Below are 14,629 nucleotides of genomic sequence, written 5' to 3'. Positions count from 1 at the left end.
CGCCTCACTCTATAGTTAATTCAACTTACTACCCGGCGCCTCACCCTATAGTTACTTCTGAAATCACTACAACACTTGCTTTTACATCAAATGGATCCAACCACTTTACTACCAGGGTGTATCACTCGCTAGGGAACACTTATAAAGTCACTAAGAAAACTCACTTTTACCTCAAAAGCATCCTGCAGGGTCACTTTAACGCTGAAATGCACTACAATCGGTAACAGCTATTTCAATGGTCACTATAAAAACCAATATTGGCTTATGCATTTCTCTAACCATTCCCATTGGCTTTAAAAGGTCAGCACATTCAGTAATACCTGATGGAAAGGTCGGGGCGCCCCGGATGCCGGGTGTAAAGGTTAGTGTGTCCATCCCATAAAGAAGGATAGCTCACACAGTACATCATCACTTAGACATGCCAAGTAACACGGGCAGGTAGCAACACCCAGGATCACCACAACCTGACCTTTAGCTACCCTCCGGCTGCCCTTAACCAATACGCTACGCCCTCTGAGGACGACGTTGCAACCCTTGGGCATTTAGACCCGACCTTTGACCTGACGTGTAACCTATAATATCAAAACTGCAGGTTACATAAAAAAAAAATTACTTGGGTTTAAGGCCAGATTATCAAACCATCGGGCTACCCCGTCCAGCTCAACGATCGTACAGACAAGGTCCAAAACGTCGCGTGTTAGCGACGTGAAGACGAGGTCGAGTGTCATGACATCGTGTTCAAGGTCCGTAACGTCGCGTGCTAACGACGAAAAGTTGGAGTCAAGTTTCGTAACGTCGTGTTCAAGAGTGGTAGCGTCGCGTCCATGCGTCGTAACGTGGCGCGCAAGGTTCGTAACGCTGTGTTCGTCATAAAGTCAGGGTGAAGCGGTCGCAACGTCCTGCTCAGGGTGTATGGGTCGAGACTGGACTCCCACAACGGTGCCCATCCATACACACTACAGTGACGAGACACGACACAATGTGCCAAAGACAACTGTGAGAAACACGAACCTGCCGGAGGGGTATGGTGAGGAGGGAGTCGGACACACCCACCCACAGGGGGCACTTTACCAGCCCACATGATGAGGCCACTGCTTACACCACCACCTCAGCAGTTCACCTCTTAAGAACATGAAGAACGATTCCACTAAAAAATGGCGTCCATGTCCACACATGCGTCCCAAACTTGAAGTTCTACATCCGAGTCAAGTTCTACAAGCAAAGTCACCTCTCAACTAACTGATGTACGGTTAGGTAAGGCCATATGCAGGATATATAGTGCTGGCCGCTCCATAAGTCCAGCAAAACCAGGTCGTCCTGACCTACATTTCCCGCCTCAGGTGCGAACTTGGTAATTGGAGATTAACCATGTTTTTGGCTGCCGTGTTCACATCAGCGGCAACAGGCGCATGATCGGATGTTTACCCTGGCGGGGTGCATTTCCTCGCCAGGTCCAACGGTTACTGGTGAGGTAAATATATAATAATACTCGCACACGAGATGGTGGCTGTGAGGTCTTGCGTCGATTCCCATAAGGGAGGGAGGTCAGCCACGTTCTTGGATCTATGCTGAAAACACAGCATGGTGCAGCATAAGCACGAAGGTATAACGCAAGCATATAACAATACAATCCTTGGGTAGGATAGCGTGGTCTTTGATCTGACCTTTAAGGATCAAGTCGGGGGGTTAAAGATCAGAGCATCCACACACGAGAAAAAGTTGGACGAGTATTTCACACAGAGACCAGATCCTCTGTGAACCACAGCCACAACATACACAGCTCATGAGGCGAGACTCGGGACTCGACAGTGCGTCGGAAAGACAACGCAAAAGGTTTGACACACCGAGAAATGCAATCAGTCTAGTGCAAGTCCTCAAATGATCACAGCGCATTCCATGATCTTATCAGTAGCTCGTCGTCGGGGAGGTGTGGCGGGTAGAATATACATGACAGACTACCGGGCCTCAGGCCTCACACACACACACACACACACGACAAATGACGGGCTCTCTGGGAACAAACTGTTGCCTTGGCTTCAACGCAACACACGGGTCGTGTTCGTGACGACCCACGTGACAACACGAGTGACTGTTTCCCGGTTGCCTAGGTGAGCTAAAGTATCCATCACAACGATGTGGAGTGATGCCTTCAATGCTCATACCTCCCATGGGATCATCCTTTCTGTGGCAGCACGTGGACACCACTCCGCCAGTGTGACAACAAATGTACACAACTCTCCAATCAATCCAGTATATTTCAATACGTGTACACAAAGCAAAAATCTAAATGAACTTGATCGAATAATGGCAAGGCCAAGAACAGACATTCCAAGAGAGAAAAAAAGGAAATAATTCCTTATAATTCACTGGGAATAAAACACACACACACACACACACACACACACACACACACACACACACTGCAGTAATATGAGGTTCACTCCCTGAGCCAATTACCAAGCGGCCGCAAGGTGTGCGTTGCATAAACTGTCATTCCCGCGTCCCAAGGAGCCAGTCCCAGCTGGAATATCCCCGACCAACGAGACAAATGGTGTGGTGCGTGAGGCAATCTTCCTCATGCGCCAGGCGGCTTCACCAGGCAGGAGGCTGTCTTCCTCGTGCGCCATATGACCTCATAAGGCATGAGGATGTCTCCCTCATGCGCCGAGCGGTATCATGTGCCATGCCGCCTCACGAGACATAAAAAAAGGAACCTTCCTCATGAGCTAAGGGGATCACATGAGGCATGAGGTGTGTGAGGGCAGAGTGAACGAAGGCAGACACTCAGGGCTGTATCCTCCACACAGGAAGCAGTGCTCGCCCACACACCCTCCCTCACCACAAACTTTACATAAAAAAAACGCCTCATAAAATACACAGTATATTTACTTCCTAACAGTAATAATCCCATCATTAGTAGACCGACTTAAGAGGTAATTTTCATCATAATATCCACACCAGTTGGACACCATTAGAGAAATTAGCGTTGTCATAAGAACCAGAATGCTATACTGCATGAGAAGGGCCTGCCTGTGGTCCAGGCGGAGGCGGAAGACCTGACTCATGGTACACGCTCGTGGGACGGTGATTTAATGTGTGTGTGTGTGTGTGTGTGTGTGTGTGTGTGTGTGTGTGTGTGTGTGTGTGTGTGTAAGCTCTTGTGCCAAAAGGTTTCGTACCATCACAAGAACCTTCACTGCAGAGGTCACCTTCCAGAAGGGACCGGGAGTTCCCCCTCAGGGATAAGGCGTAAAGACATTCCTATATATATGTTAGCCATCCCCGTCACTAAGCTACCAGCCATGGTCTACGAACAGGGGAGGTGTACACTAAACTACATGACAACTGCACAGGTAAACAGCCGCCAGTCTACGGTGGTACCTTACCATGAGGCAGACCTAATGCCCAGCACGGCATACAATGGACGACGTCACTTTCACTTTGTGTGACTGAGGATGGTGAGAAAACTGGAGCATTGTAATGCACAAGACGGGATGTGTGTGGTGCTGAGGGGGGTGGTGTGTGCAGGGCCCCACTTAGGTGTTGGCTGGCTCTCCTTCACGGTGGTACGCCTCCACCTGCCTCACGTGGTGTGCCACCTGCAAGGTTACAATCACCTGAGGAAACGGATATCCTTTAGGGATGCCTCCCTGGCATCACCAGCATCCTGTTATGAAAAAACTGTACCCCACAAGGGAGACGGAGGGGGGGGCAAAGGGGTCTCTACTGCCCTGCCCCAACCCAGCTTGGCCCACGGAGTCCGGTCCAGATGGCGGGGGCTGATGGGCTCCACTGTCCTCAGAGACGAAGCTTTAAGAAACTTTCTTAATTTCTGTTTTCTTTTCCACGACACCGGTTGTGTGTACACACGGCCGGCCCATTATTACGGAAGCGAACGGTAAAATGAATCTTACGTGACAAATAAAAAAAAAAAACAGAAAATAAAGAAAAAAATCTTAAAAGTCACATTAAGTGGTTGAGAACGGCTTCACCAGAGGTACGGGCCGTGTAGCGGATATTAAGTATCATCGGTACACGGGCTTCGATCCCCACCACAGAACAGTTACTCGATGACATGTTCACTCTTTCCGACAGTTTGTTCAGTTCCGTGGAGATAAAAAAAAAAAAAAAAAAAAACTTCCAGGCAACACCACCACCTCCAGCTAACGGTGGCCAGGCAGACGGCGGACCACTCTAGACCTCCGGGTACCATACATTTATCTCGGGTCGATTTCCACAAGTGTGGCCAGCAGTTGTCATGGCCCAGGACGGCCCATACATCTCGGTTGGCCAAGGCTGCCTGCAAGCATCGGCGTAGGGCCATGGCCACCGGCTCTTGGGTACTCGCCTCAGAGCCCTATGACCAAGTCCATCAGCCTACTCAGTGGCACCCTTAGAGCACCCGTTGCCCTAGTGGGTCCCTAAGACCACCCTCTGCCCTAAAGGGTCCCAATGAGAACCTTCTGATCCATTGGGACCCTGGGACCACCTCCATCCTCAGTGGAATCCCCCAGAGCACTAGCCATCCATGTGGGTCCCCGGGGGCACCAACCACCCATGTGGGTCCCCGGGAGCACCGGCCGCTCCTAATTACGAATTATTCCACATAATACACTCCGTCCCTCAACCAGTGATTTACAGCGAGCAACAAACGATCTCTACCCACCTCGTCCTTCGGCCTTCCTGGCTGACGAGGTGCACAACACGGTTCATCCCAGTCGTGAGTGGAGGGGCGTCTCACAAGCCAGCATGGGTGTTCCAGTGCCGTGTGTTCCTCGTTGACACAACCCTACCACCGACATCCCTGGGCGACGGCAGATGACACGAGCACCCTTCACTCACACCAATGTTTCATGCCGCTGTGATCAACGCTCTGTGTTCTGGTTATAATACCCTCATTCCCCCAACACAGTGCAGAAGACGGTTCGGGTCCTGTCCATTTCTCCAGACTTCGATGCGACAGAGTTTCCTACAGAGTCAGGTATCCTCTGCAAACAATGTTATCTTACTGTAATCCGGATTCTTTTCTTCATGCGATACGAGAGTGACCTGAAGTAAGGCCCTGAGGGAGAGCGCCTGACCCAACTCACACACCCACTACCCTGTGGCCACCGTACAGAAAACCTGTCTGACGTAACATGTCAACACAGCGACAGTAATCAGCCCGCGGCCACAATCTACCACCCCAGGGGTTATGTCGTCACATCAACATGACCCAACATCATCGTGACCCATTACCAAGTCATTAGCGTCAGTGAGCCACAACCAAGGCAAGTCGTTCCCAGCGAGCCACACGGACAGTCAATAACTTCATCAGTCACCCACACGAGCGGCAGAGTTCTCAGTTCCCCACACCCAGCAAAGACGTCATGTTGCGCAATATAACATGGACTCCCTTGGCACCACACCTTTCTCAGAAATGTTCGCCGATGCGCCCTTCCCTCTGCATTCCTGCCAACATTCCCAAGAACCCAACATAACAAAGAGTGGCCCCGAGCCATGTAACAAGAAGGCCTTGTCTTATCACTTCTCGGAAAGCTATATGCTGCCACCAACGGCCAACTGGACGCCCCGCTGGCCTCACTCCTACATCACCACACTTGACACGGGTCCAGGGAGGGACGACCCGTATGGTGTTATCACCCTTAGGCCCAGCGAGTCTAAAATCACAATAGCAATATCACTCAGTGTTTGGCCTCACACTGATACACGAGTGTACAACTCACACACTTAATTCGTGTAATCTATACGATTCATTCCTACGACGTATGGCTCACCCCGCCCTATGTAAGGCTCGCCTCTAGTGTAAGTCGCATCTTGTGAGACTCGCCCTTTGAATGGCCCGTCCCTTGCATAAACAGCTCTTCCGTGTATCATCCATCCCTTAGTGTAGGTCGCCCTTGCACCGCCCGACCTATGTATAGCTCATCCCTTGCATGGCCCGCTCCTCGTGTTTGGTGGTACTAACTGCACATGATTCCTCCCGGTTTTTTTTTTTTCTTCTAGTACAGAGTCCAGTCATACATTTGTCGGCAAACACACACCCAACAATACGTCTCCGAGTCGAACTATTCGTGCAAATAATTATATACCTCTCTCGAGGCAAAAAAAAAAAAAAAAAAAAATAACCCGAGACATTTCGCAACGTAAATAAAAATATTTCTCACAGAAACAGCGACCATGTACATCGCAAGATATTCAACTACGACGACAAACAATACTTCTCGTCGACTATACACATATAATAATCCAAATATTTCTCGGGAGTCACAAACAAAGATTTCTCATGCAGAGCATACACGAGGGACAATATTTCTTCACACACACAAAAGGCGACATTTCTCAGAATGAACTGTGGTTCTCAATTACCCTTGCCAAATGCACCAGCCACTACGATAGCAAGCACTACAACCTACAACGACTGCAACAATGCTGAGGTCTCTCGTACGACCACCCTGGTACCCTGCTATCCGAGAGAACGACCACCATCGCGACCTGCAGGTCACTGTCCCACTCCCGAGGTCTCCACTACGACTATCCCTGTGTCTGATCAACACAAACAGGCTGGGATGTGTTGTACGCACACACATAGAAGAGTAAAGACATGGTACATGTATACATGATTAAGAAATGGGGCCCCACGACTGTAAAACTGCCCACAAAGTACAAACAATTCATTAAAAACAGGTAATTACACACACACACACACACACACACACACACACACACACACACACACCCTTCCATGAGCAGAAAAGTATCTTAGAGGAAAGGAACAGACGACATGTCAATGGAGCCTTCTGGATATGGGATACGGTCACCAACGCTGCGGCACAAGAAGTATTTGTATAATCAATGAGTGGGTGCAACTGAATAACGAAACAAGAGTGCTGACACCATACATCAAAAGTCTAAAAATATGCGATAGTGAATAAAGTCCAAGATACGGGACCCCACGAGAGGAGAACTCCCTCCACACACCATAAAAATAGGCAATTACGAATCACAGTCTCGTCCATCGCCACCCACAGAACACCTGAAGCCACAGATGTAAGTCTAGTACTAAACCTACAGCCTTACCAACACCTGGACTAAGATAAGCATATGGCTGACGATAAAGAGCCAGTGTTTTATCTCAGGATCGCGCCTTATGATAACACCCTCGTATCACCACATAACACTAAAACCCTACTGACCATACATCTCAATGCCTAAAGAATAAACTTCAGATGACTAAAAACATCATTTGTTTTCACCAGTTCGGGAGGCCAAAGATGACTTAACCGACAGTGAGGCGTGCACGTGAGAGGGACGTGTGCCACAGCGAGGGGTGACAGCGGGGAGAAGGACATCTGGTTTTGCTCAGCACAAGTTCAGCCAATGACTAGGGGAGTAGGATCTACTACTGTATCAGGAGGCGGCACTCAGTACAAGCTGGGTGCAGATCTCCCACTCCACACGCCAAACATCGCACACCACACACACACACACACACACACACACACCTTGCCACGTGGGGGCCTCGGCCTCCACCCACCATACAGACACGTACATCTCGCCACTTTACACTCGACACTCCACGTAATACCCCGTGTATACTTACTCTTGATACGGCTTAGTAGGACGCCCCGGGAGCCACCAGGTTCTCCCAAGTGTCGGTGGAAGGTTAATTCTCAGACTCCAACGATCATTTACTCACCTGGAAGAAAAATATGCATAATGGAGTCAGCGTCTTGACTGTAGCACTAAATTTCTAATTAAAAAACCACAAATTCCTATACATACCGTCCCTATGGGAAGAGACAAGCTCTGATACTTCACTTGTAACATCATGTACCCTTACAAACAAAGACCTTCTACCGTCCTGAGAATTTTCCCAGTCCAGTGAGCCAGTGTGTATATGATAGCCGTCCATGTCAGTCTACACCACCGTCCTAATTTCCTTTCTCTCCCACCACAGGATTCAAGGGTACAATTCACCCCAGAACATACAACAGCCATGCAACACCTCTCCTACCATGAAACATAAACCTAAGGAGATGACAGTTTGTGACGCACCTTAACCCGGTGGCACAGCTAGTGAGAGGAACCTCGCGAATTACTTCCCTACATGCAACAGTAAACAGCCTCCCTAGGAAACATCTGTTGCCTGGCCACATCAAGAAACACACACACACACACACACACACACACACACACACACACACACACACACACATACACACACACACACACACACACACACACACACAAACTCTTACTCTTCCCTCTTCCACAGCTTAAAAATTCATGGCTGCTATCCTCTCACTGTAACTCTTCACTCTTAATTCTAGTGATAGGCTTGATGCCCGCTTCCAGACCGTTTCCATCAGTTCTTTATGTTTCTTCTGATGCGCTGACCAAACGTGAGAAGCATATTCTAATTCTGGCCTAATGTACGCAGCGAACACCTTGCTGAACATTTCCTCATCCATGTACATGAATGACATTCTACCCTCTGGTATACACCTGCTGTCGCTTACGATCATCCCAAGGTGAGACTGACGGACCTCTCTCTCTCTCTCTCTCTCTCTCTCTCTCTCTCTCTCTCTCTCTCTCTCTCTCTCTCTCTCTCTCTCTCTCTCTCTCTCTCTCTCTCTCTCTCTCTCTCTCTCTCTCATATTCCTGCACCTTCTTCCCCGTCAGGACGCGTGTGCTTCTGTGTGTCCGTGCGCGCACGCCACAGTACATATAGACTTTAAAGTATAGAACATGGCCTTCCTAGAAATATATGACTCGTTGCAGTCTAAGAAGGCGCGTGGTGGGAGGCAGGGCAGGCGTTATGGGGGGGTGGGGCGTGTATAAAGGGGGCGTGGTACCTCACTAGGTCACCAACCACGCCACTTCCCGGAAGCACCCCAGCCAGAGGACCAAAGCACTGCCATGTTGGACATACCTTAGCCTCTGCCAACATCTTCAGGTATGTATTACATACTACTTCCGTCCCCTACTGTGATCTGCATAAGGTATGAGAGATCGAGAGTAAGGGTCAGGTTAGAAGCCAGGCCATAATATCTGAGGGTCATATCATCGTGCACCTGGGGTCATGAGACTCACTTAAGACAATCGTACACCCTGAACTGCAACACATCGTACGTTTATATATATATATATATATATATATATATATATATATATATATATATATATATATATATATATATATATATATACATAAACGTTCCAATAAAAACTAACATCCCGTCAAATCTGAATGGCTATCACGAACCACACCCAAACAATGGTACACACGTCACACACCCCACCTATGGTACGCGCATTGGTGAAATGGTGAAAAACCGATGTTCTACACACCTTTGGAAATCACACACACACACACACACACACACACACACACACACACACACACACACCATCTCATGCACTCTATGCTCCACTTCAACCGCAGGAAACCTCCGCTTCCATCAACGGGAGCTGCTTGAACATTACCTCAAGCGAGAGACTCGCATCTCTGGTGGTGGAGCCAAGACGGCCGCCATCCTCCTGGGAACCTCAAGTCACACACTCCGTTATTTACCGACCAATTACTTCACGTCTGCCAGCACCAAGTTCTAAAGCGGTTGCCTCCTCGCCCTCGTAACTGGAGCCCGGCATAAAATCCCCCCGACTGGACCAAATACGATCCACCAGGCTTCTGCTACTCGCGACTCCAGACCTGCTTCATCCAGCATCACGAACGCATCTTCCACGAAGGCAAGAGGATGGCGCATGCTGAACCTTCCTCAAACATGCCGGCTGGTAAGGCGCGCCAGCACACACACGCCTCGAACCCGACACCAGCGATCAAAGCATACAATAATGTACGGTGATATGGTTGTTATAGCCTAGAGGCAGTAGAGAGGCAGGTGTGTGGTACGAGAGGATATATGCTGAAGACCTCATATGTACAAATCAGGAGGCACTAGAGCACTGAGGGAGCAAGTAAACAAAGCATACGTAGTAAGGGAAACAAAAGAAATAAAGAGCAGACTGCAGAGCCTAGAGGAGGAGTGCGAAGTGTGCGTGGAGACCATGAAAAGTGTTGCTGCATAGTACAAGTGTCCAGTAATAACAATCACCAATGAGGGGGTTACCCGGGGCGTGCGATGCACGAGGTACCCTAACTAAGGTGCAGCCCCACACCAGTCACTGTAACCCATCACTAATCCAGCCTCCCTCTACAGTGTACACCATCCACGAGGTACCCTAACATAAGGTACAGCCCTACACCCGTCACTGTAACCCATCACTACTCCAGCCTCCCTCTACACCATCGTCTGTACAAGCGGGCCAACCAACACCCTGGCTGGCACTCCCTGGATAGCCATGTTTACAAACAACGCATCACTTCATGCCGCCCTCGGCTTTACTGTGACATTTGACCTCTTTCCGGATGCCACCACGAGCATATATATCCCATGTGTGATCTCTGACCTTCCCTCACTATTCCCGCTGCACTTTCCCTCCCACAGCTTCCACAGTAGCTACGCTTCGTCATTCACGTATCTACTGTTGCTGATGACAGAGGGGCGTCATACTGGGAAGTCCCAGGTCCCGGAGCATCAACCCCATCGCAAAACAAATCCTCCAAATACAATCATAGCCGCCAACTCGCATGTCAATACCTTTAGTACCCGTTCACCTTCAATCTGCATTCTGTCACAATGAGAGACATGTAAAGAACTCCACAATACATTCCCCCGACTTTTCACACCTAATTAGAATGCCCATAATTCTGTTATTGACCGTACTTAGGCACAAATATAATTCATTATATTCTGCTTGTCGTGTACTTTTACCCTACTGTCGTGACACGTATATATAATACCGACACTGGAAGCACACCACCTGTGCTTGTATCAGCGCTGACACCTACGCCTCAGTCTCCGACATGCCTTTCCCTTGAACGGGTTTCGAGGGCTCGACTCTGCATATACTTCAGGAACACGGTAATCTGAACTAGCGTCTCTCTGATCACCGAGACTGTTGTTACCAGAAGGCTGCAAGCCTGGATATAATATATTACAGTCCACCTTTACACCAACATAGGCACAATTACTTAATCTCCTGTCATAAGTACACTGTCTATGGAGCCCCCCCCCCCCCCCCCCGGCCCGCACGTGTAACTACCCACATCCATCGGGCTGGAGCCCTGGTCAAGAAATGCGGCCATGTTGAGGGTTGAAGTGAGGGATAAGCACAGGACAGCTGTGCTCTGTGTCTTTAAACGGAAACTGCATCACTGGTAGGACGCGCCCAGTGATGTGGTGAACCCGGTGACTGAAGTGTTGCAGAGATGGTGACCAGAACGATAACGAAACACACACACACACACACACACACACACACACACACACACACACACTTCCCACTCCGGGGGACATGTCGTGACAATGGCGATGGCATGCGCCAAACAACTGGCACGCTCCCCAAGCGTCACTGGCCCGGGTAAATCTGGGCCATGACTCGCGTGACGCGCGCAGGCACGGGGGCACGCCGCCATCACACACCTGCAGCACGAGGCACGGCCCAGAGCTGTCATCCTCGGGCCACGTGCAGGTGCCACCGGCACTAAGGCGGCAACACCCACCACGCGCGTCCATGCAACGCTGCCGCCACTCACTCACACCTCACATGTGTCCCGGTGCAACCATCCAAAGGTTGGGGTGGTGGACCTTCAAACAAGGACTGGTGGCCTCTCCACTGGTGGCCCCACGTGGCTCCTCCAAAGGTGGCTCCACGTGGCTCCTCCAAAGGTGGCTCCACGTGGCTCCAAAGGTGGCTCCTCCAGTAGTGGCCCCACGTGGCTCCTCCAAAGGTGCCTCCACGCGGCTCCTCCAGTAGTGGCCCCACGTGGCTCCTCCAAAGGTGCCTTCAGTGGCTCCTCCAGTAGTGGCCCCACGTGGCTCCTCCAAAGGTGCCTCCTCCAGTAGTGGCCCCACGTGGCTCCTCCGAAGGTAGCTCCACGTGGCTCCTCCAAAGGTGGCTCCACGTGGCTCCTCCAAAGGTGGCTCCACGTGGCTCCTCCAAAGGTGGCTCCACGTGGCTCCTCCAAAGGTGGCTCCACGTGGCTCCTCCAAAGGTGGCTCCACGTGGCTCCTCCAAAGGTGGCTCCACGTGGCTCCTCCAAAGGTGGCTCCACGTGGCTCCTCCAAAGGTGGCTCCACGTGGCTCCTCCAAAGGTGGCTCCACGTGGCTCCTCCAAAGGTGGCTCCTCCAGTAGTGGCCCCACGTGGCTCCTCCAAAGGTGGCTCCACGTGGCTCCTCCAAAGGTGGCTCCACGTGGCTCCTCCAAAGGTGGCTCCACGTGGCTCCTCCAAAGGTGGCTCCACGTGGCTCCTCCAAAGGTGGCTCCACGTGGCTCCTCCAAAGGTGGCTCCACGTGGCTCCTCCAAAGGTGGCTCCACGTGGCTCCTCCAAAGGTGGCTCCACGTGGCTCCTCCAAAGGTGCCTCCACGCGGCTCCTCCAGTAGTGGCCCCACGTGGCTCCTCCAAAGGTGGCTCCACGTGGCTCCTCCAAAGGTGGCTCCTCCAGTAGTGGCCCCACGTGGCTCCTCCAAAGGTGGCTCCACGTGGCTCCTCCAAAGGTGGCTCCACGTGGCTCCTCCAAAGGTGGCTCCACGTGGCTCCTCCAAAGGTGGCTCCACGTGGCTCCTCCAAAGGTGGCTCCACGTGGCTCCTCCAAAGGTGGCTCCACGTGGCTCCTCCAAAGGTGGCTCCACGTGGCTCCTCCAAAGGTGGCTCCACGTGGCTCCTCCAAAGGTGGCTCCACGTGGCTCCTCCAAAGGTGGCTCCACGTGGCTCCTCCAAAGGTGGCTCCACGTGGCTCCTCCAAAGGTGGCTCCACGTGGCTCCTCCAAAGGTGGCTCCACGTGGCTCCTCCAAAGGTGGCTCCACGTGGCTCCTCCAAAGGTGGCTCCACGTGGCTCCTCCAAAGGTGGCTCCTCCAGTAGTGGCCCCACGTGGCTCCTCCAAAGGTGGCTCCACGTGGCTCCTCCAAAGGTGGCTCCTCCAGTAGTGGCCCCACGTGGCTCCTCCAAAGGTGGCTCCACGTGGCTCCTCCAAAGGTGGCTCCACGTGGCTCCTCCAAAGGTGGCTCCACGTGGCTCCTCCAAAGGTGGCTCCTCCAGTAGTGGCCCCACGTGGCTCCTCCAAAGGTGGCTCCACGTGGCTCCTCCAAAGGTGGCTCCACGTGGCTCCTCCAAAGGTGGCTCCACGTGGCTCCTCCAAAGGTGGCTCCACGTGGCTCCTCCAAAGGTGGCTCCACGTGGCTCCTCCAAAGGTGGCTCCACGTGGCTCCTCCAAAGGTGGCTCCACGTGGCTCCTCCAAAGGTGGCTCCACGTGGCTCCTCCAAAGGTGGCTCCACGTGGCTCCTCCAAAGGTGGCTCCACGTGGCTCCTCCAAAGGTGGCTCCACGTGGCTCCTCCAAAGGTGGCTCCTCCAGTAGTGGCCCCACGTGGCTCCTCCAAAGGTGGCTCCACGTGGCTCCTCCAAAGGTGGCTCCACGTGGCTCCTCCAAAGGTGGCTCCACGTGGCTCCTCCAAAGGTGGCTCCACGTGGCTCCTCCAAAGGTGGCTCCACGTGGCTCCTCCAAAGGTGGCTCCACGTGGCTCCTCCAAAGGTGGCTCCTCCAGTAGTGGCCCCACGTGGCTCCTCCAAAGGTGCCTCCACGCGGCTCCTCCAGTAGTGGCCCCACGTGGCTCCTCCAAAGGTGGCTCCTCCAGTAGTGGCCCCACGTGGCTCCTCCAAAGGTGGCTCCACGTGGCTCCTCCAAAGGTGGCTCCACGTGGCTCCTCCAAAGGTGGCTCCACGTGGCTCCTCCAAAGGTGGCTCCACGTGGCTCCTCCAAAGGTGGCTCCACGTGGCTCCTCCAAAGGTGGCTCCACGTGGCTCCTCCAAAGGTGGCTCCACGTGGCTCCTCCAAAGGTGGCTCCACGTGGCTCCTCCAAAGGTGGCTCCACGTGGCTCCTCCAAAGGTGGCTCCACGTGGCTCCTCCAAAGGTGGCTCCACGTGGCTCCTCCAAAGGTGGCTCCACGTGGCTCCTCCAAAGGTGGCTCCACGTGGCTCCTCCAAAGGTGGCTCCACGTGGCTCCTCCAAAGGTGGCTCCACGTGGCTCCTCCAAAGGTGGCTCCACGTGGCTCCTCCAAAGGTGGCTCCACGTGGCTCCTCCAAAGGTGGCTCCACGTGGCTCCTCCAAAGGTGGCTCCTCCAGTAGTGGCCCCACGTGGCTCCTCCAAAGGTGGCTCCACGTGGCTCCTCCAAAGGTGGCTCCACGTGGCTCCTCCAAAGGTGGCTCCACGTGGCTCCTCCAAAGGTGGCTCCACGTGGCTCCTCCAAAGGTGGCTCCACGTGGCTCCTCCAAAGGTGGCTCCACGTGGCTCCTCCAAAGGTGGCTCCACGTGGCTCCTCCAAAGGTGGCTCCACGTGGCTCCTCCAAAGGTGGCTCCACGTGGCTCCTCCAAAGGTGGCTCCACGTGGCTCCTCCAAAGGTGGCTCCACGTGGCTCCTCCAAAGGTGGCTCCACGTGGCTCCTCCAAAGGTGGCTCCACGTGGCTCCTCCAAAGGTGGCTCCACGTGGCTCCTCCAA

At 52.5% G+C, this 14,629-nt stretch overlaps 1 protein-coding gene and 1 long non-coding RNA gene across 2 annotated transcripts in view; both read right to left on the bottom strand.

The window, feature by feature from the left end:
• Positions 1–14,629, bottom strand: part of LOC139756894 (tyrosine-protein phosphatase non-receptor type 9-like) — a 189,478-nt gene that overhangs the window by 139,660 nt on the left and 35,189 nt on the right.
• Positions 3,190–14,629, bottom strand: part of LOC139756898 (uncharacterized) — a 46,520-nt gene continuing 35,080 nt past the window's right edge. Inside the window, exons 2-3 of the long non-coding RNA XR_011714459.1 lie at positions 7,604–7,699; positions 3,190–3,599 (exon numbers count right to left, since the gene is read on the bottom strand). This is a non-coding gene — a long non-coding RNA (uncharacterized lncRNA). The remainder of the gene's footprint in view (positions 3,600–7,603; positions 7,700–14,629) is intronic.

Source organism: Panulirus ornatus, chromosome 23 (genome assembly GCF_036320965.1).
Source record: "Panulirus ornatus isolate Po-2019 chromosome 23, ASM3632096v1, whole genome shotgun sequence".
Classification (NCBI taxonomy): domain Eukaryota; kingdom Metazoa; phylum Arthropoda; class Malacostraca; order Decapoda; family Palinuridae; genus Panulirus; species Panulirus ornatus.
The sequence above is the reverse complement of the archived record's forward strand: the minus strand, read 5'-3'. Positions and strand labels throughout refer to the sequence as shown.